The sequence below is a fragment of the Vicugna pacos genome, chromosome 12 (genome assembly GCF_048564905.1).
Source record: "Vicugna pacos chromosome 12, VicPac4, whole genome shotgun sequence".
Lineage (NCBI taxonomy): Eukaryota > Metazoa > Chordata > Mammalia > Artiodactyla > Camelidae > Vicugna > Vicugna pacos.
Genome location: NC_132998.1, coordinates 23,837,265 through 23,859,866, shown reverse-complemented (window position 1 = coordinate 23,859,866; position 22,602 = coordinate 23,837,265). Strand labels below are relative to the sequence as shown.

At 36.8% G+C, this 22,602-nt stretch overlaps 1 long non-coding RNA gene across 1 annotated transcript in view; it reads right to left on the bottom strand.

Annotated features, from left to right (window-relative positions):
* Nucleotides 1-8,948: 8,948 nt before the first annotated feature.
* Nucleotides 8,949-22,602, bottom strand: part of LOC140700161 (uncharacterized) — a 109,710-nt gene continuing 96,056 nt past the window's right edge. The window contains exon 4 of the long non-coding RNA XR_012078432.1: nt 8,949-9,098. This is a non-coding gene — a long non-coding RNA (uncharacterized lncRNA). The remainder of the gene's footprint in view (nt 9,099-22,602) is intronic.

The following is a 22,602-nucleotide window of genomic DNA, read 5'->3' as shown; positions in this document are numbered from 1 at the left end:
ATTTTCATAATGTGTGCCTGCATCCTGAACCCACCTACCAAGAACCAGGAGTTCTCAAGGGAAAAATGCCAAATAACATACGAAGAAGAATCTAGTGACAGAGAGTGGGCTTATGAACATCCAGTTGCAAACTACAGATGGACTGTTGTCTCACAATCAAATGCCTTCTTCAAGTACCATTAAGTAAGATTCTGATGGAAGTGAAGCTAATTTTTGGTGTTCTGGGACTTCAGATCTCATGCATGCAAAATAAGCAACATTCATTTGCTTATTATGATGGAAACCAGATGGGAATATCAAAGTAATATATCACAGATGTAGAATCTATAGACTAGAAAACTGATTTCTCTCCGTATGTGTGGGGATTCTGACCATGTCTGTGTTGTCCCAAATAAACTGTTATGTCCAAATGTTTATCAAAACCACTGTACTTGTCCTATTAAAAGGTAATGAGTTTGATTACTTGTTTCCAAATCTGAATGTTTTGGCTGGGGAGAGAGGATAAGATATCCCGTGGCAGTGGTTGAGAATTATTTGCTTCATATGTGCCTGTTGCTTACTTTGTATGACCCAGGTCCTCCGAGGAGAGAACTGAGAACAAGTTAAGGTGACTTAGCAGCATCAGCTAGGTAATTCAGGGTTATACTACCACCTGTTGAGCAGGTGTGGAAGGACATGGAGGCTTGGTCACTACCAGTGAAGATGACTCCATTAGACCCTCTTACACTGCTGGTGAGAATGTAGTTTGGTGAAGCCAATATGGAAAACGGTATGGAGACTTCTTAAAAAACTAAAAATAGACTTTCCCTATGATCCAGCAATCCCACTCCTAGGCATATACCCAGAGGAAACTCTAATTCTAAAAGACTCCTGCATCCCAATGTTCATGGCAGCACCATTTACAATAGCCAAGACATGGAAGCAACCTACGTGTCCATCAACAGATGACTGGATAAAGAAGCTGTGGTATATTTATACAATGGAATACTACTCATTTGTAAAAAAGAATGAAATAATGCCATTTGCAGCAACATGGATGGACCTAGAGATGATCATACTAAATGAAGTAAGTCAGAAAGAGAAAGAAAAACACCATATGATATCACTTATATGTGGAATCTAAAAAAAAAAAAGACATAAATGAACTTATTTACAAAACAGACTGAGACATAGAAAAGAAACTTATGGTTACCCGGGGGGAAAGGGGTGGGGAGGGATAAATTGGGAGTTCAGGATTTGTAGATCTATGCATAGTATAGTAAACAAGTTTATCCTATATAGCACAGGGAACTATACTCAATATCCTATAATAAACCATAATGGAAAAGAATCTGACTGAATCACTATGCTGTACACCAGAAATCAATACAACATTGTTAACCAACTATACTTCAATTAAAAAAAATATAACTCCCACCGACTATAGCAAACAAAGGAGCAGCTGTTAATGGATACATGATTATCGCCTCAGGGCTCAGCACAAAGGGAGCGGGCAGAACCACCCATTGCCCAGTCTTTCCATCTGCATGCTTTGAAAGATGCTGCCTGAGGGTCAGCTTGAACTCTAGCATACATCTAGAGACTGCCTACGATCCTCCCTGGAGACATGGGACACTTGCATGACCCGAGAGGGCATTATGCAAAGTAAAATGAACCAGACAGAGAAAGACAAATACTGCAGGGTATCACTTCCACGTGGAATCTAAAAAGAAAAGTTGAACTTAAAGAAACAGTGTAAAAGTGGTTGCCAGGAGCTGGGGGTGGAGAGGGAGGAAATAGGGAGAGACTGGTAAAAGGTACAAACTCAGTTGTAAGAAGAGTAAGACTTCAGGATCTCGTGTATAATATGGTGATTATAGTTGATAACATTTTTATTGTACAACTTAAATTTGCTAAGGGAGTAGAATTTAAATGTTCTCATCAAACAAAGGTGGGGGTAAGTGGGTAAATGTGTGAGGTGGTGGATGTGATGATTAACTTGATGCAGGCAGTCCTTTCTCAATGTATACATATATCAAATTATCACATTACCTCAATTAAAGTGAAAAAGGAAATAAATGGACGGTATCTGTATACAGAACGAGTGACCTAAATAAGCTGAGTTAAAAGCCTTCTACAGAGTTAACTTCTACCAGAGTTAACGTGATTAGATCACAAGGAAACAATTTATCGGCCCTCTTCTCTTAAAACTGACCTTTTCCAAGGTGAACTGCTCAGTTTTGAAAGGGGAGAAGTTGCTTTGAAACTGCATCGTTCTTTTTTTTTCCTCTTCTAGTTTTATTGAGATGTAACTGACATACAACACTGTACACATTAAAGGTGTACTGTATAATGATTTGATTTACCTACATCATAAAGTGATTATCATGATAAGTTGTGAACATCTATCATCCCATATAGCTATAAAATTGAAGAAATAAAACTTTTTTTCTTGTGATGAGAACTTTTTGGATTTATTCTGTTAACAACTTGGATATATAACATACAGCAATTACATTTATCATTTGTACATTACATCCCTTACATCATTCTTTTTATTTTTTTAACAAAAGAGAAAGAGATCATTCAGTAAAGGCTTACCGTGCTCCAATGTGCCAAATGCAGGTGCTGGGGAAACAACAGAAAATAAGACCCTGACCTCAGGGACTTACACTTTAATTTGTGGACATTATTTTTCCTTTAAAAAATTTTTCGTGGGGAAAATGTGTCTCTACTTTTGGCAGATACAACAGAACTTCCCACTGTCAGTTCATAAAAGAGAAAACCCAATTCGCAGATACTCAGATTTGTGGTCATTTAAATAACATTCTGCTGTCGATTTTACTATCACATAAAACAACTTGGTTATTATAGTTAAATTACAGTTAAAACAACAGTAGATATTCTGATCAACAAATTTCCTTTTCAATTATCCATTTTTGAGGACAGAGAAGGAAGGGAGGGAGGAAGAGAAGAAAGGAAGACTGTATTCTAGGACCTTATCCTGTCTATGACCCTCAGAAAGTGACTCATTCCCATGACTTTAATTTTACACAGTTATAAACTGGGGATGTCTACCACACGTGTATCAATACTTTTGTGTTCAGAAGATTACAATATTTTATTTTTATTGAGCATCTACTGTCCAATATGTGTTATAAATCATACAAAAACATACTTCGCTCCCTAGGAATTTCTGTATTGTCTATGAAGATAAGAATATATGGAATAATCAGTACCCAGGTAGCTTGGAGAATAGTCACATCTCATTCATGCCTGACTTTTGTGCCTGGCCTCTCACACACTGGGGACCCAGGTCCTTACTGGGTCCCAACCCTTGGGTAGGTCCTGAGTCAGCTTGGCTCAGCTCCCTCCAGCCCTCAGGAAAGCAGTTTCCAGGCCATCGCAGTGGGGGACTGAGGTTAGGCCTATTCACTTCTCCTAGCATCCCTATTTAGGACTTACCTGAGTAGCTAGACTCTGGGGAGGGTGCAAATCACGCATTGAAGGCAGCAAGGGAGCACCCCACCCCACCCCCTCTGGTAGGGTTTCCCTTACATCATTCTTAAATGCTACTCTATATAACTTAGTTAAAGGTGGGGAGAGGGAAGTTTAAGCAGAGGAAATGGAGTCACAGGGGCTGAAAAGACAAGAGCGAATGTCACATTTGGAAAATTTAAAATAATTCAGAATGAGGGTGATGAGAAAGTAGAGTAAAGAAAGAAAGTAAAGCAAGAGATGAGGCTGGACAGGAAAGGGGTTGCCATGAAGAGCTTGTTGGCCTCACTAGGGAAAATGGATTTTTATCCTGAGGGTTATGAAGGCCATTTGTATACTTTAAAGCAGGTATGAGTGTCTTGAATCAGATTTACAGTTTAGAAAGACCACTTTCACTGCAATATGGAGAATGGGGCAGTACCAGATAAGCCAGCATCTTGTAAGGAGATCCAGAGAAAACAGAAAGTTTTTCCAAAATTTGGTGGATGTTGACCAAGTCAGTAGTCATGATGACACAAAGAAGTGAAGAGAATCAAGGAAGTATCTAGGAGGCAGAACTCACAGGAATTGGAGTCTACCTTGATTTGGGGATGGGGGAGAGACAGGATTGATGATGACTCTCTGGTGTCTGCACTGGGCAGTGATGCAGGTGGAGGTGCCTTCACAGGGAGGGGAATACAGGAAGGGTGGGCAACTGGGAGGGAAAGATAAAGATGCTGTGTTTTTGCTTTGGAGATGCTGAGTTTGAAGGGACATGTAAATGGAGATGTCTAGCAACTCTTGATAACATGTACCTGAGGGTCTGAAGGGAGAATATGCTGGAGCTCCAGATAGGGGAATTCTCAGTATATATGAAAGTTAGTTGGAGACAACAGAGCAGCTGAAATCATATTGGAAGCATCTGTAGAATGAAGAGAAAAGGAAGTAAGGGATTGGTCCCTGAGGAACATCAACTTCTAAGAGGTTGTCAGAAAAAGGAACCCAGGAAGGAATTTGAGAAGGTGCAGCTTGAGATAGGAGAACTAGCTGAGTACTGGATCACAGAAAGCAAGGACAACGTTTCAAGAAGGAAGGCGTGGAACTAATGATAGACACATCTGAGAGGTCAAGTAAGAGGACTAAAAGGAGCACATTGTGTTTAGCAACCGTGGAAGTTCACCAGTGACTTGGCCCTCAAGTTTCTTGTGATTTACATGGGATTGGTAAGGAACTGGCATAACAAACACATGGGAAGACACAATAGAAGCATAAGAACATGTAAAATATTCTGTAAGCATGTATGCACATGAGAATTTAAATGATCTCAGTCACAGTTCATGTAATTATTATAGAAATGCTTAAAAATAGAATTTTTTGTCTTTTTTGTTTGTTTTGTGGGGTTTTATGGAGGGAGTATTTATTTATTTATTGTAATAGAGGTACTGGGGATTGAACGCAGAACCTCATGCATGCTAAGCACATACTCTACCACCTAGCTATACCCTCCCCCCTTAAAAATAGAATTTAAATAAAGTTTTATAAGAGCGAGAAATTTGGCTTGATAGAAGACCCTCCCATAGGAGAAATGGAAAAATCAATACCATTTCTATGAAGTTTTGGGGGATTGCTCTGAATTTTCTTCTCATATTTCATGTGTTTAAGGTAAGTTTCAAAACTGTGCCTATTTGATAGTAGAAATATATCATATTTGTGACACTTGGATTCATTGACATACAGTATGCAAGGGTTTTCTGCCCACTGTTGGTCACTGCTGGTTTAATTTCATATATTGTTTTTAGGCTTACGATTTTGCTTTTTTTTTCCTACAGTGGAGGATGAAGAAATAAGATTTATTGAGCTAGAGGGTGAAGTCTCAGTGTGGGAGGCTTTATTGTTCCCATTGTACAGGTGAAGAAGTTGAGCCTGAGAGGGATTCAGTAATTTGCTTAAGGTCACAATGAAGCCAAATTCTTTCTAACAGAGGTCATTATGCTGCCTCTTCCTTTTGTCATTCTTCGGATTTTGAAAAGCTGTCGCTAAGATGCTGGCAAGATTCCCATCCTTTCCTCTTAATAGGTTCCTGAGAATATTTCTTCATTCAAATACTGTCTTATATGCCTAGACGAAAAATCTTTGCATGTAAGTACTGCTCTGAAAGAAAATGAACTTCAGAGTTCTTTACCTGATGATACTCTCAGCAATTAAGATAATTATAATTGTTACCTCCACCATCATCACTGTTACTGACGCACTGGCAGTCGACTCAGACACCAATAAAACATTTTTTAAAAGACCTTAAACATGGCTTAAAAATCAAAAAGGATGAGAAGAATAAGTATAGTTGATGTGCCGTAATCTCAGTGGTTCAAGAAGGCATGTTTATTTCTCAAATATTACCCCTACCCACAGGTATATTTGCTGGTGTTCGAATTTCTATTAACTTTAACATTTAAAATTCTATTAACAGGGAGTAAAGCCTTTCATTTCACAAGAGAGATGAGACTTAAGGACACATACTGTTTGAAAGAGGGAAGCTAGATAAATAGATTGGACTCCAAGATGTATGTTATTGTTCTAATCAGATCTGATTGGTAGAAAATAGGTAGGGAACAGAAGTCACTCTATGGCCAAAGTGTCAGAAGTTAGAGGATGTCACAAAGGGCAAGGGCAGGGCAGGGGGAAATGAGAGGCTGAGATGACCCAAATTAGCAGCAACATTATGTTTTTGTTTAAAAGCATCCCTAAAAGGCTAATATGCCTATACTTCCTTCTCTCCACATTTCGTTAAAAAAATTTATAAAATATTTTTTAAACTCTAAACTATAAATATTGCTTTCTTTAGAAGCTTGGCTTCTACCTCTAGATTTATTATGCACTCCTTTATTTGTTGATATGTGCTTCAGCATGTTTATCCTTATTGATGGTTTTAAATTATAAATGCCTTGGGGGGAGGGTCTAGCTCAAGTGGTAGAGTGCATACTTAGCATGCAGGAGGTCCTGGGTTCAATCCCCAGCACCTCCTCTAAAAACATAATAATAAAAAAATAAATAAACCTAATTACCTTCCCCTCAAAAAAAAGAATATTAAAAAAAAATTATAAATGCCTTGAGGCCAGGACCTAACTACCTTGCTTACCAGAGCAGAATACTTTTAGTATGTGTCTGCTAAACAAATAGCAAATATCACTTGGTTTGGTATGTGAAAATTAGTAGTATTTGTTCCTTGATTACCTCCCATAGATGTTGCAAAGTTTGGGAATGTAATGCTACTGTTTTAGGCTCCTGCAAAAAAGGGCACCATCCCAACATAAGGAAAAGATAAACAAAAGAGTAAAGGGGTCAAGGAAGAGCCCAGATGGTTGAGACAAGTGCTTTTGTGACCCAAATTGCTTCTAAGTAGGCGACATAAAAAAATTTTTTTTTAATTTTAATCTCTTGAATTGAGAAAAGTATGGACTTTTTGTCTATTTAAATATTTTTAAATTTCTTGGATCTTTGATGTTTACACTTTTTAAAATTGATGTATAGTTGATTTACAATGTTGTGTTAGTTTCAGATGTACAGCAAAGTGATTCAGTTATATATATACTTTTTTTTTCAGATTATTTTCCACTATAGGTTATTGCAAGACATTGAATACCATTCCCTGTACTATACAGCAGGACCTCGTTGTTTACCTAGTTTATATATAGTAGTTTGTATATGTTAATGTCAGACTCCTAGTTTATTCCCTCCCTTTCCCCTTTAACCATAAGTTTGTTTTCTATGTCTGTGAGTCTATTTTTGATTTGAAAATAAATTCATTTGTATCTTTTTTTTAGATTCCACATTTAAGTGATATCATTTGATATTTGTCTTTGTCTGACTTACTTCACTTAGTATGATAAACTCTAAGTCTATCCATGTTGCTGCAAATGGCATTATTTCGTTCTTTTTTATGGGTGAGTAATATTCCATTGTGTGGGATCTATTCCACACACACACACACCTCAAATCAATCATCTGTTGATAGGCACTTGGGCTGTTTCCACATCTTGGCTACTATAAATAGTGCTGCTATGAACACTGGGGTGCATATATCTTTTAGAATTAGAGTTTTCTCTGGATATATGCTGAGGAGTGGACGTTCACACTTTCATGTATTACCTTCTGAATGGTGAACACTTTTATTTATCACTTGGATATTCCCTTTCCTAGTGATTAATTCAGAAATTTTCATTTGAAATGCCCCTGAATGAAAGTCACCTGAATGTTGCAAGGAATAATTTTTGATCAGAACATATCAGACAGTGTTTTTATATTCTTTCAAACCTATAAACACCTTGACAAAACATTCTTAGGTTTTCAACAAAGTTTTGGAGCTATCTTCATTTGTCTTGGTCAAATGAACTCAACTACCAGAACTGATCAGCCATAGGAAGGGAGATACTTATTTGAAAGACTGATAAAGCAAGATGTTATCTTGTTAGAGATTTTTTATGCTCTAAATTTATCCAAAAACATTTTTTGGTAATGACCCCAAATAGGACTGCCAAAGAATTTCACACAGAATACACAGAATATAATGAAGGCCACAAAGTGGCCTGTTACAAAGCACACTGACAGTCTCCCTCTTCCATTTCTGTTTCTCATCATCCCTTCAACTCCCCTCATTTTTCCTGTCTTATGTCCTCTCTCAAGTTGGTAGGGGAGATTGGTATTGAAAGTGGCCAGGAGACACACTTGATGGAGAATAAGATGAGTGGGCAGTTTAAGGCTGTGTAAGTGAGATATGAAAGAAAGTTCAAAACCTCAAGGATTTCAACTCAATCCAATGTTGTTTGTTACCTCCGAGAGGAGGAGGGAGTCTCTAACAATTTTTCAAAGGCCACCTTATTGTCAATATGACCTAGTTTAAGTTAGTAAAATATTGAATGAAGGTGTGAAAATTTCTTCTTGTGGATTCAGATTAAATATAATACCAGTTTTTTTTCCTTCCTCTGTTTTTAGCCATATTTTAAAATCAGAAATCATCTTGTTGAATACTTCACGAATCCAGATTATAACTTAATCTATAAAACATCTAAGTTAAGAAAGGAGTCAGAGATCATATACTTTAATAAAATCCCAATTAACCTCACTGAATTTAAAGGCTCCTGCAGCAGGTACAGTCTTGGCATAGAGGAGGGTGAAGTGAAATGATGATTCTTTAACAAGGGCATGCAGCTCACAGGAATATGAACTGAGTTGACAACAGAAGCATGACATACTAAGGCTAACAAGTATTTTCAATCAAGAATCAGGTCAAAACTAAAAGAGATAAGAGAGAATATAAAATACAGAAGGTCATTTGAGCCATGTAAAGAATAAAATCCTTTTTGAGGAAAACATTCTATTAAGACACTGCAAAATAAATTCATGAATCGAACAGCTGTGCTTTACTTCTAAAAGATTCCATGGAGAATTTATTAGTATGCATCACATCTAAAAGCTTGAAGTTTAATTACACAAAATTATTAAAGAGAGGAAACTTGTGTTTCTCTTGCTTTCAATGAGAGAGCAAAATAAGTGCTTAACTGGATACCTTCAGGCTCTTTCACAAACTGAATTGGGAACATCTTTTCTTTTGTAGTGTTGAGCTCTGCTCGTATCAGTCTGTATCTCTGAGGAGAGAAAATGCATGGTGGGAAAATACAATAGAGTATGAGGATAGCCTACACCCCATCATCACTCCACCCCATAGTTATCACAATATGCCTCCATGTTGCTAAAGTCTCAGGCTGGAAACCCACAGTGGATATTCATTTTCTATTTCCTATTCCCTCAGTAAGGAAAGGGCCTAAAATATCAAGACCATGATATTAAAATTCCACAGCTGGGAGTCAAAGCCTATGAAAGAGATGATTCCATGTTTCCAAAAGCTGACAAGAAAAGTCTGGCAGTAGATCAAGTTTAGTAGAGCTGTCCAGGGTTCTGACCCCATTTAGCACCATCTGTGGCCCTCTGTCCCTTCACTGTCTCTTTTAAGCACATTCCTTCAGAAATGCTGACAACTCTTGCCCGCTACTCCAGAACACTTCAAGACCTTCCTGTACAACCTGACTACAGAGACACTTAACAGATGTGTAATTCTCTTCCCCTCTACCTATGGACATCCAGGATAGGGAGCCTGGAAACCTCTGGATTAAGTGCGTGCTTTGATGACCCTGGAGAGACTTAAGACCATTCATTTTTCCTAAGGACAAAGTAATTTATTTGTATTTTAAATGTATTCCCAAATTGGACTTCTTGGTTATAAAAATATCCATGATTTGATATTCTTGTCCCCCAGTGGCTGCCCACAAAATTAGTTATTAAAAGATAAAGTAAGACAACACACTCATGGAAACAAAGTCAAGATTAAAAGGCCAATATAGCCATGGTCACTATTCATCACATACGTGTTTCCATACTAGAACAAATACTGCTAGAAGGAAGAAACAGATATTAGCATAACACAGTCTAGTTACCAGGAAGTATTACTATAATATTTTGTCTAAAGAAAGGACAGGTGAGACCTAAGAAAATGTCTTGAAAACTCTTTTTCAGGTAAGAATATCCAATTGTCTAATGTGATTTAATGTCTATCATTTACAAATTTATCTATAAGTCTTTCCCTTGAAGCTATAAACGCTTAAGACTCCTCATATTGGTGTAATTATTATGATGGCTTATGGTTGGACACTATATTCTTTTACTCTGGAAATTAAGATTATTATTGAAAATAATATAAATCCACATGGCTAATTTTCCAAAAGCTGCTTTTAAAATCCAGTAAGTTTATTCTTAAATAATGCAACTTCTGACCTGCTTAGTATTCAAAACAAAAAACTGAAATTCTGCTACCCTCTTTGCAGTCTATTGATTTGAGAACTACAGCTGCTGAAATTAAACTTTATTGTTAGCATAGAGCTTTCAGCTGAGGAAGCAATTTCAAATTGGTTTCTTTTCTAGCCCAGCCTAATATTAAGTAAATATGTGCCTGTAAGTGTCTCTAGCAGATTATTACCTAAGTGGTGCATGCCACTTTGCAGGTGCTGCTCTGAGAAACTAAAATCTACTTTGGTGATGAGTCTTACTACCCGATGGATAAACACTGGTACTGAAACTGAGTCCACAGTTACCCTCAGAGCTCGAAGAGTGATTCCAAGTTAGACATTTCTTCATTTAACATGCCTTTTAATTTAGTGCTCTAGGATACGTGCGTAAAGCAAGGAAATGACCACGGTCCCTGTCCTTGAGGAGTGCCCTGTCTAGAGAGAAGACAGAAATAGAAATAGATATTTTAATGCAACATGTCAATAAATACATTTATACTTTATATGATGGGAAAGTCTCCTCACTGATGAAGGGGTTAGTTTTAGGGAATGAGGGAGGCTCCTGAGAGAAAATCAACCAGAGATTGGATGAGAAAGATGTCTTTGCTTTATTTCTTTAAAATAGCAAGCTCAATTTCCTGGTTCAAGAAATAGCTCTTATTCTCTAAAAATAATAAAACAATGTTTCCCCTGCTGGCATAAACACTAACTGAAGCAGCGGAAATAATAACCCATCATTTTATAGACATTCTGAAAGGGAACAGGGAAAATGATGAACAGAAGAATAATATGAAGAGCTGCGAATTTTAAATAACAAGATCAGTAAAGATACCACCCATTTTGATCTCAAATCTATAGCGGTGAAATTTTGAGAACTAGAGGAAAGAAATACAATGCCTTTTTGTCAATGCCCTATCTTTTAAGGAATACCCTGCTTTTCAAAATTATGCCTTGAAATACAATGCACAGAACACACAGAAACTTGTCCTGGAAATCAATAAAACTTGACTTCGTTTGATATTGTGCCAATTTAAACTTACATCTGAATTCTATCAAACTTCCCTTCTTAGTAGAGTAAGCATGGTTACTGTTCTAAGCAAATCTATGTCCCCAAAAATCTCACACCAATTTACCTGCTATATACATTCTTGTGTCATAAAAAGATGAGGCTGGGGGCTTTGAGTGAAACTATTTGTAGAAACCATTTTATCAATTGACTGTAAAGAACAAGGAAAGATGGTACAAGCTAGACCCTGTATGTGTAGAACACAAACATGAGTGACAATTTGTCTCCCTGCCACATGATTTGAACAAAGGAAAAATTAATCTGGATAATTCAGTCCAAACGGATTTGGGTACAATACTCAGGAATGAAGAACAGGAAAGGAAAACCACTGTGTGGCCCATAAACCAAAGAGACAAAGCTATAAATGGCAACTAAGCCCCGTCAGTTAACAATGTTGTGTCCCTCTCCGGTGTAGCATAACGTTTCAGTCCTACATATGCTTACATATATTCCTTTTCATATTCTTTTTCATTGTAGGTTACTACAAGATGAGTTACTCCTTTTAAATCAGGACTTTCATTAAGTGCTGCTCTAAATCCTATGGGCAATTTAGACAAAATCCAAAGGTATCTCTAGTCCACATTCCTTCGCTGGCATTTAAGATGCTCCATTATCTGACCCCAAACTAGTTCTCAAGCCTCATTCCTCCCTCCTTTTCCTTACTAACCAGTTACCTTAGCTAGACATCCACTACCATCTCTTGAATTCGTCCAGTAGTCTCCCATTGCTGTGACTTTGATCTTTCCATCTAAAGAAACCTCTCATCTCTTTTCGACTGTCCTCATTTCCACAGGGATCAAATCCATTTCCTCTTGTCTTATGAAGCTTTCCCTGATCTCCTTAGCCTAAAGAGAACTTTCTTTTCTCTCAGCACTTAAAGCATTCATCTTCTATCTCTCATTTGACCTGCACTTATACACTGCCTGGCACTACTAGCTGTCATTTAATGTGTAAGCATTTCATGTCCCCAACCAGACTGTTTACTCCCTGCAGTCAAGCCCGATTGCACCTTATGTTTCACAATAAACCCACTAGTACCTGGCACGGTGATCTGTACAGAGTAAATGTTCAAACAATAATGTAAGTTACAAGGATATAATGTGCAGCACAGGGAATTAGTCAATATTTTATAATAATTTTGTCTGGAGTGTAATCTATAAAAATATCTAATCACTATGTTGTACTTCTGAAACATAATATTGTAAGTCAACTACACTTCAATTAAAAAGAGAATATTTAAAAGAAGTATTTTAGAAAAAATAAAACAATTGCAATAGGGCATAAACTCAGTTGCTATAACAAAGAAACCCAAAATAGTGACTCAGATGAGGTAGAAACTTATTTCTCTCTCATACAACAGAAGAGAAGCCATCCAAGGCATGTAGATGTTTATGATCCAGGAGGGCGTTCAAGGGCCAGGCTCCTTTGGTTTGATTGTTCCACTATTTTCGTCTGTATGAACAAAGCTATTGCACCAGCACCATATCTGCACTTAAGGATGTAGGAGTAGGAAAGAGAGGAGTGGGAATTCCTAACAAAAATGTGATCTGGAAGTTGCAGTCAACATTGCTGCCCATTTCCCAATGGCCCAAACATAGTCACATAACCATACCTGCTGCAAGGGAAGCTGGGAATGCAGTCCTTTGCTAAAACAGGCCATTAGATCATCTGAAATTCATGAAGTTCTATTTCTCAAAAAAAAAAAAAAGAGGGAGCAAGAGAGAGAGAAAGAGAATGATGGAAACTAGGGAGCATCTAGTAGTCTCTTCCAAAATATTAAGGCAAATTAAATTAATAACTACCCATGGACTAGAGATTTTGAAGAAGTAAGAAGGTATAAAATCATCAGGGGGAAAGTATAGAATCTTCTGACTAGTGTGAAGCTTCAGCTCAGCACTGGCTACTCCAAGCCCATTCGTTCCTCTTCAAGCTCATCTGATTTCTAGTGTACAGTAACCATTCTCCATCAACGCTGCTCACAGATTCTTCTATACCTGAACTCCCCTATCAGTGAACTACTCTAAACTTTTCAGCACTGCAGAATTTCCTTCTAATCTCGCCTTTTCATTGTTTTTGACATGGAATTCTTACCTTCTGCAGTAAAATGTTACTCCTTTGAGGGAACAGGTCACATTGTTTAAGGGATGTCTACGTGAGAACAACACACGTGAGACACACAAGGGTAACATTTTTGTTGCTTTAGACTCCACACAACTCGGGTTGCTCCTCCCATCCCCCAATCTCTATTAATGTCTAGCACAGAACTTGGCACAGAGAAGATGCTGAATAAAGACATGCTCCATGAAATTGAGAACTCTTTGCTATGTTTAGGTCATGATGCCAGAATGAAAAACATTCAGATGATAGCCAATCAAGAATTTTCATCCAATGGCACAAATCTGAACCACGCATCTCAGCTGGGTGAGTCCACGTGGTGCGCTCTGAGTACAAACACCAGGTGGTGAAAAGGAAGGGGCATCTTCTACAATCCTCTGGTCTATTGTCCACACGGCCACTTCTGTCTGTGTTAAAGTGTTCTCTTGTTTAGCTTTCCTGTCTTGTAACTTTATTTCAGTTCAGCTTGAGTGCATTCTCCCCCAAAATTGAAATTTTGGTGAAGAAAATTATATAAAAGGAAGAATTTACATTTCAAAGTCATTCCAAAGAACAGCTTTGTTGCATCCCTCTCCATCAACCGTACCTACTGTGAAGCCTTCTTCTCCTCCTTCTGCAAATACAACAAACTTCCCTTGCATGACATTTCATGTTCCAACTGTATTTATGTGTTGTGTATTACTAACATAAGCACAACTTCATTGTTCCATATACCTGTGAAAATGGTTTGGGCATTAACAGCCCACCTTTATTTCACAGGCCATGTATTAGTTCTCCATTGCTGCGTAACAGATCATGCGTAACCTTGGTATAAGCTTAAAGCAACAATAAACATTCCTTATGGCTCACACAGAAAAAGAATTTTCATCTTAAAATTCAAAATGCCTGCCCAATGAACCTGATGCACTGAGGCAAACAAGTACAATTGAAAAGAACACATAGCTAGCCAGAGGCAGAACGGAAAAATACCAGGCTGGTCAAGAACCTTTTTCCAGGTTCTCTGTTTCCTTCACTGACCAAAGAATTCATTCAGTCCAATGAAAAAAGTACTTCAACTGAATGCCAGTGAGTTCCTTTCTACCTACAGGAGGCAAAGTCTGAGCTTGCCAACTTCAAGGAAATCTATACATACATATTTTAATTTTTCTTTTCGAATATGTGCAGAACAATGATCATTTCCACCTATCTCTTGTTTGGAGGAGGTATTTCATACTAAGTCAGAGATTAAGCAGAACATTTAATTTAATTTTCAGTTTTCTATTTCCTTTACAGCTTTGAAACAGAAATTACCTTTATTAAAGTCTGAACTGAAAGTCAAAACAAAATGTGGTGGCAGAGTCTGAAATTCAAGAGTACAAAAAGTCAAAAGGTAAGGACTTCATTTCCACATCTGGAAATTAAAGCAAGTTGCCTGTAAACTAAAACTTGACTAGTAAAAATTGATGAATATTTTTAAGGGAGTCTAGCAATTGTCTGTTAATAAAGGGAAACCTGCAGAGAAATTTATTTTTGTCATGCAATGAACGTATCATCTTTAGGGGAAAATTAGAAAAGGTAGATGAAGAAAAAGGAAAAAAAAAAGAGAAGAAATATTTTTAAATCATCCAAGAGCCTTCCCCCATAGAAGAGAACAATTTTTGACACCTGGGGGTCTACCCATTAAGAATATGTATATTGTTAACCAGGTGATAGTTAGATCCTTTCTGTTTTCCCACACTTGAGAATAAAGCCAGTTGAGGATGAAGAGCAATCATTACTTTACACTCTGACCTCCAGCCTCTGGGGCCAGCCTCCCTCCTGCAGCCTTGCTAGGAAGTACCAGAACAGCACCCAGCACCAATGTCACTCTCTCCCCATGCACAGTTTATATAAGATGAAGAAGGAAGTCACAAGAACCCTTCTTCTTCTCCCACCTGGAGAATAAGAGATTGTTTTCTCTCCCCCTGAAGCGCAGTGAGGGGAACTCTAAAAGAATCACCCCTAAATATTAGAGGAGCTTGTAAAGTGGGGTACCAGTACTGTGTTCTCTAGCTGGATGCTGGCTCAGGACAGACTCTTGCACGTGCATCATATACAGGAACAGAAGATGGCGAGGGAGTTCTTGGGAAGGTATTTTGGGCTCAGAATCTAGGAGTATGGTAGTGTGATTTTAGCAATTCTTTCCGTCTATGAGGAAAGAGGGTTTGCTTGCCATATGTCCCTTGAGGTTTGGAGATGCACTTGGTTTGGAGAGCTCTGAAAATAGGAGACCTTTTTGGAAGGCTGTATCAGCGCTGCTTGAGTGTAAAGTACTCAGAAAGACGAGTGGTCCAACTCCTATCCCATTCCAATTTTCTAGGTGTCTTGTAGGGCACAGAGACCCTGGTCATTTTTCTGGCTCCACATAAAGCAGCATGGGTATTCGAAGACAGGAAGCTTGAGGCTGCTCAGATGTGTATTTTGAAGGTCCAGTCATGAGGTATTCAACTTTGAGAGGGCAATGGGAGTACACATAGCAGGTGGGCCAAGAGGAGACACTCCTGCTCTCTGCAGGAGGCTCCTGCGCAGCGGAAAGTGTCTAGGTGAAACCAGCCACCACCCCCCAAAAACAATCACACTCCCAGCCTGTGAGAACCTCTTCACATCAGCTGAGGTCCCCAATATCCAATCAAACCATACTGGCCAGAGCAAAGACAGGTTCTAGGTGACAGTTACGTGAGGAGGTCCCTGCCCGCTCTTCCCTCTGTATCAGCAACACTAGAGGAACTAGTGCCTGGGAGAGGAAGGGGAAGGAGACATCTTAGAATCTAACTGTACTACCATCTCTCCACTCCCTGCTCTAAGCAAGCAGGGGGAAGCGGAGTGGCCGAGCTTTGAATCAAGACTTAAGGATCACTTCTTAAACACAAAAATAAGATTCTTCTAGAAATGAAAGTAATTGAAAAGTCATGAAATCTAGCTGAGACTTCACTGAAGGAGCAACTACACACACATTTATGCCCTAATGAGTTGCAAATTCTCAATAAGCCTGGTGTGTGTATGTGTGTGTGTGTGTGTGTGTGTATTATTCTGGTAATAGATAGGACTAAGTTATTCATACCAACTCCCCCACTGAAAACAACTAAAAATGATGGATATGTTTTTTAAATGCTTTTTAAAAGTAAACCTCAAGAGCATGGAAAAGACAGAAGTAATTATCAGGTTAAAATTTAAGTGCAAGAAGCAATTGAGAATGGTAAGCCAAGGACAAAGCCCTCTTTTGTGTTGAGGGCATTTGCTTCAGCAGAAAAAAGATGTACTTTCACGGCCTGGATGACACAGGGGAGCAGGTGAGTGCCCAGAACCTATCCATAGCTTATGAAACGTGGATCCCAAACTACTACACCCTCAATGTAGAGATAAATCTTAAGAAGTTATCAAACAGCTGTGTCTACCATATTTAAAGAAGTGGAAAATAAACTTCAAAATATCTGCAAGCAACAGATAATTATAAAAAGTGATCTAAAAGAATTTTTTTTTTAAACGTGGGTATGCTTAACAGTAGAGCAGATACAGACAGAGAGGAGAGAATTAGTGAACAGGAAGACAGGTCAGAAGGAGTTATCCAAAATGCAGAGCCGAGAGAGCAAACAATGGAAAATATGGAACAGGGTTTAAGAGTCATGAAAAATAAACTGAGAAGGTTGAATATATATTTAATTGGAGTTCTGAAGGAGAGAGAATGAGACAGAGGCATATTTGGGTAAATTATGGCAGAGGTTGTTCTAGAGATGGAAATCATCAATCAGCCTGTTCTAGAAGTCCAGTGATTCCTGAGTGGGATAAATAAAAAGAAATTCACATCTAAATACACCAGAGTAAAACTGCAGAAAACCAAGCAAAATAAATCTTAAAATAGACAGAAAATTTTTAAGAGAAATTACCTTCATAACAGCATCAGTTATACTGACAGACTTCTCAAGAGCAATACTAGAGCCCGGAAGACAGGAGAATGATTTATTGAATGTACGGGGGAAAAAATAACTGTCAACAGATTCTACACACAGCAAAATGATCTCTCAAGAATGAAGAAAAATAGAGACATTTTCAGTTCAACAAAAACTAAAAGAGTATATGACCATTAGACCCTCTCAAGAGAAAATTCTCAGGAAATACTCCCAGCAGAAAGGAAATAACCCCAGGGCAAAGTTCTGAGATACAAAGAGAAATGAAGAGCAAAGAAAGCGTTAAATAGGAGGTAAAACTAAATGTCCGTTAAATGTCACAAGCAACGGTTATAACATGCTTAATGATGGCATTAAAATACATTTTTAAAAAACAAAATAAAATCATACGGGGTTAAATGGAGTTAAAGTATTTAAGTCATGACAAAAGTAAAGGTATTTATTTACTTTATGTATTAATAAGTTAAAGTATGCATATTGCAAGTCTAGAGTAACAACAAAATGAATAGATATAAACAACATTACATCTTTTTTTTTTTTACAAAGTTTTTGGTATTTTATTTCATCTAAGAATCATTTCATCACAGAATCCTTGACATTTGGTGGAAAGGCTTATTTTTTAAAAGTGTCAAATCCTATTTCAGTTCCAAGTTTCACTACAGTTTTTTTTTTTTTTTTAACATTACATCTTATAGGGGAAAAAAGCAAGTCCAATTAAGGCAATACAGAGAGAAAAATAAAATAGGCAGAACAAAAAAATTTTAAATAATAGATAAAAAATTAAATTTATTAGTAAATGCTCTAAATAAAGGACAAAGATGGCCTGAAAAAAATCTAATTAGATGTTGTTCTTATATATAGAAATATGTCTGAAATACAAGGTCACAGAACGGTTAAGAGTAAAAGGATTATGGCTGAGTAGTATTCCATTGTATAAATATACCACAGCTTCTTTATCCAGTCACCTGTTGATGGACATTTAGGTTGTTTCCATGTTTTGGCTATTGTAAATAGTGCTGCTATGAACATTGGGGTGCAGGTGTCATCCTGAAGTAGCTTTCCTTCTGGGTACAAGCCCAGGAGTGGGATTCCTGGGTCATATGGTAAGTCTATTCCTAGTCTTTTGAGGAATCTCCACACTGTTTTCCATAGTGGCTGCACCAAACTGCATTCCCACCAGCAGTGTAGGAGGGTTCCCCTTTCTCCACAGCCTCTCCAGCATTTTTGGATTTTTGAATGACAGCCATTCTGACTGGTGTGAGGTGATACCTCATTGTAGTTTTGATTTGCATTTCTCTGATAATTAGTGATATTGAGCATTTTTTCATGTGCTTTTTGATCATTTGTATGTCTTCCTTGGAGAATTGCTTGTTTAGGTCTTCTGCCCATTTTTGGATTGGGTTGTTTATTTTTTTCTTATTGAGTCGTATGAGCTGCTTATATATTTTGGACAACATAATGCCATTTGCAGCAACATGGATGATCCTAGAGAATGTCATTCTAAGTGAAGTAAGCCAGAAAGAGAAAGAAAAATACCATATGAGATCGCTCATATGTGGAATCTAAAAAACAAAAACAAACAAAAACAAAGCATAAATACAGGACAGAAATAGACTCATGGACAGAGAATACAGACTGTGGTTACCGGTGGGGGGGGGGGTAGAGGGTGGGAAGGGATAGACTGGGATTTCAAAATTGTAGAATAGATAAACAAGATTACACTGTATAGCACAGGGAAATATACACAAAATGTTATGATAAATCACAGAGAAAAAAATGTGACAATGAGTGTGTATATGTCCATGAATGACTGAAAAATTGTGCTGAACACTGGAATTTGACACAACACTGTAAAATGATCATGAATCAATAAAAAAAGTAAAAAAAAAAGAGTAAAAGGATTAAAAAATATATACCATCTAAAAACTTCAACTCTTCCTCCCCACAAAAAAAGCTTTGTGTAAGAAATTAATATTACAAAGACTGGGTTTCAAAACAAACAAGCATTACCAGAGCATGAGATCAGAATACACCAGAAATATTGCTTTTTCAAATTTATATGAAGTGGATAATATCATGCCAAAATTCATGAAACAAAAATTGATATACCTATAAAAATTAATAAAATCATGATTATATGAGGAGCATTTAGGTACACTGCTTTTAGTTACCTGTTTAACAAAGAGACAAGAGTTTAGTAAAGAAAAAGAACATTTGATATGAAAAGGAACATATGACTAACACGCTTGGCTGGGCATGTAGAAAACAGCATCAACCTCTGCTGATACGCATTCATTTCTAAGGGCACAGGGAAGTGTGTGGGTTGATGGCTGACCCCTCAAATTTTAAAGGATTGAAATCCTACAATGTATATTCTCTGACCACACTGCAACTCAGCCAGAAATGAAAATGAAGAGAACTAGAAAATCCCCAGATGTTCGGAAATTTAAAAAATATGTTTCTAAATATTATTTTAAAGGAAATCATAGTGGAAATGAGAAAATACTTTGAACTAAATGATAATAAAAAATACTATATAATAAAAATTGTTGGATAGCCAAAGCAACACAAGAGGGACATTTGTTCTCTTGTATTCAAATATCAGAAAAGAAAACAGGCTGATAATGAGCTAAGCATACATCTGAAGAAGTTTTTAAAAAATCAAAATAAACCCAAAGAAAGAAGAAAGCCAGAGTAGAATGAAGAGCAGAAATTCATGATATTGAAAATAAACATACAAGAGAAAGAATCCAAAAAAGCCAAAGTCAATTTTCTCAAAAAAAAAAAACTATTAAATTACAAACTGTGGTGAAAATGATTCAGAAATTAAGAGAGAAGGTGCTATTAACAAATATCAGGACTAAAAAGGTGACTATCACTACAGATGCTTCAGACATTTAAAAGATAATAAATATCATTTAGTAAATAACTTTATAACAAGATTGATAAATACCAGATAAAAGCAGATCTTATCAAAAGAGATTCAAGAAGACATAGATATCACAGAAGTCATTTAAGAAGACATCAATAATCAGTTGCAATTCTACCTTAACAATGAACTATCTAGAGATAATCACTGTTAGAAATTTATTTATCCCCAAAGACAAATCACTGTTTTTAATAAGTGGGGTCACACTGTGCACAGCATTCTAATAATGTGTATTTTCTTCATTAAATATATTGTATATATAAAAAACAAAACAAAAAAAATGAACTATCTGGAAAAGACATAAAGAAAATCTTATTTACAATAGCATCAAAACAATGAAATACTTAGGAATAAATTTAACAAAGGAAGTGAAAGATGTGCACACTGAAAATTATGACACTGCTAAAAGAAATTGGAGAAAACACAAATAAATGGAAAGATACCTTGGGTTAATGGAATGGAAGAATTAATATTGTTAAAATGTCCAAACAACCCAAAATCATGTATAGACTCAATGCTATCTCTATCAAAATTACAATGGCATTTTTCACAAAAATAGAAAAAAATCCTAAAATTCACATGGAACCCCAAAAGACCCTGAATAGCCAAAGCAATCCTGAGAAAGAAAGAAAAATCACACTTCCTGATTTCAAACTATATTACAAGGTATATTAATAAAAAGAGTATGGTACTGGCATAAAAACAGACACATAGACCAATGGGACAGAATTGTCAGCTCAGAAATAAACCCACACATGTTTGGTCAACCAACATTTCATAAGGGATCCAAGACTACTCAATGGGGAAAAGATAATGTCTTCAATAAGTGGTATTAAGAAAACTGTATATTCACATGCAAAAAACAAATGAAATTGGACTCCTATCTTACACCACTCACAAAAATGAATGAACTCATAATGCATTAAAGATTTAACTATAAGACCTGAAGCCATACAACTCCTGGAAGAAAACAGGGAAAAGTCTCCTTGACATTGGTCTTGGCAATGATTTTTTTGATGCGACACCCAAAGCAAGAGCAACACAAGCAAAAATGAACAGGTGGGACTAATCAAACCAAAAAGTTTCTGCACAGCAAAGGAACCATCAGCAAAATGAAAAGGCAACCTACCAAATGGGAGAATGTATTTGCAAATCATGTATCTGATAAGGGGTTAGTATTCAAAATATATATGAAACCCATACAACTCAACAGGAAGAAAACAAATAATCTGATTTTAAAATGGGCAGAGAACCTGAATAGGTATCTTTCTGAATAAAACATACAAATAGCCAACAGGTATGTGGAAAAGTGCTCAACATCACAAATCATCAGGGAAATGCAAATCAAAATCACAATGAGACATCAACTCATACCTGTTGGAAAGGCTATTATCAAAAAGACTAGAGATAATAAGTGTTTGTACTAAGATAAACAACAAGGATTTACTGTATAGCACAGGGAACTATATTCAATATTTTGTAATAACCTATAATGAAAAAATATGAAAAATGGCATATACATAAATGTATAACTGAATCACCATGTTATACAATAGAAAGTAACACAACATTGTAAATCAACCATACTTCAAAAAAAAGAGCCAACTGTATATTAAAATTAAGAACTTCTATTTACCAAAAACACCATAGAAATAATGAAAAGATGAGCACATAGTAGGGAAATATAATTACAACACATAGATTTGATAAAAGCATATGGAAAATTGTAGTATTCATAGAAATAATTTATTCAAAAGTTTAAATAGACTTTCTACTATGCACTAGACACTGGTCTAGGCAATGGTAGTATATCCTAGCAGGGATAGAGACAATAAAGTAGATAAATAGAGAAGGCATATGTAATATGTTAAACAATGATTAACACCAAGGAGAAAAACAGCAAAGGGGCACCAAATTCGTTGTCAATAAATATACATGTACATTATCACTCATTCATATTTGAGTGTTCTGAGTCTGGGATAAGTTGGCCGTCCCTAAGATCTATGTAGGCTTGGGGAAGTAGTCCATCTGCATTCCTTCTCCCCCTCCACACACTCCCCTGTGCACACACACACATATTTCACTCTTCTGCTTGTAGTTATATCCAACTCCTTAAAAAGAAACAAAGCTTTTACTTTTAAAATGCAAAGACATCTTAGAGAGGTTAACACTGTATTGAATTTACATTTCCAAATTATCCATCTTAGACTATTTTCCCTGAGAATATATGGAAAGAGACAAGTAAGAACTGATTTCTGGCGTTGCAATCAGCAGTGG